The following is a 1,427-nucleotide window of genomic DNA, read 5'->3' as shown; positions in this document are numbered from 1 at the left end:
CATATATATAGTATAAAGGGAAAATTATAGTAAATAGACAAAACGACATAACGTTAATTGAGTGTACAACTGGATGTGTGTGTGTGTGTGTGTGTGTGTGTGTGTGTGTGTGTGTGTCACATCAATAATGACATAATTGGGAGGTCTTCCATGAGGGAAGATGTCCAAGAAACACGTTCTTTCTCCATTGGGGAGTGTTGGTCTGACCATAGACTAATACGATCAAAGATGAAATTCACAAGCAGCAGTCCTATTCGTAGCAATCGTACTCGACCAATTCGAACAGCGGATGTGACAAAGTTGAGGAACAACGTCAATCTAACCTCATTTTCAAACAACCTGTGACAACAAACTTAATGGCATCTCTGACAACACAGATATAATTAGCGTGTCCTACTTTTAAAAATGCTGTATTTGAGTCATCTTGTGAAACAATCGGGGTATGTTAAGAGGAAATTAAAATTATTTCAAGAGGAAACTAAAATTATTTCAAACAGCGGCAAGCAAAGATCACTCCGCTGTTTGATGTACCATCCCAGACTGTTCTTCATGTTGGCAACACAGACCTTGCATCCTATGAGGCCTTTTCCTCCCTTGTTCCAAGCTTCATGCAGTCTATCAGTATCGCTTTATGCATGCTAGTCCTTGTTAATTGTCATCATTTCCCGTTTTTTTTCTATCCATTTCTTCAAACCCGTCTATTGTCCATTTAACGACACATGTACCGTATCGCATTAAGGAAACAGCTCATGTTTTCATTGCCCTGGTCTTGTTCTTTCCATTGATTCTACTTCCCATTATTAATTTGGTTCTTCTGACCTATTCTCTCCTTGATTTTGTTATTATTATTATTATTATTATTATTATCATTGAGTGAGAGAGCGTGGTACATGCCATCAAAGTGACACTGGGGTAAAATATACGAAACCCAGCATACCCATCATGACTACCCGTCTGATAAAGGTACACCAGTCACATGTGCGCGACATGGTAATCTCATATCAAGATAACAGCGCATGACCTAGCAGGTGAGACCCAGTTAAAATTTTCTTCAGGTTGAGTAGCTTATCCCGCTCAAAAGGTACCTGAATAGGTTTTCAAGGATGTTGAACGCGACACTGATGTTTCCAAAGATGAATTATCTAAACCCCACAGAATTCCTCTCAACACATGGCGATGATGCTCCCCCACTACTTCTGGTCGTGATCAGATATGCACATATTGTCAGCCACAAAGGGACATGTTCAGCTGGTCACGGTCAAACAACTGACAAGCAAATCTGTTGTATTCAGCAGAATATTTGCTGTAATCCATCTTTTATACCAAGACAAAACAATGTACATGATAATACTTCCAATCAATTAAGATCAGAAGCCATGAGAGCCATTGCCTGGTACTACACCAGAACATTTATTATTATTATTATT

This window comes from Octopus bimaculoides, chromosome 5 (assembly GCF_001194135.2).
Source record: "Octopus bimaculoides isolate UCB-OBI-ISO-001 chromosome 5, ASM119413v2, whole genome shotgun sequence".
In the NCBI taxonomy this organism is placed as follows: domain Eukaryota; kingdom Metazoa; phylum Mollusca; class Cephalopoda; order Octopoda; family Octopodidae; genus Octopus; species Octopus bimaculoides.
The sequence above is the reverse complement of the archived record's forward strand: the minus strand, read 5'-3'. Positions refer to the sequence as shown.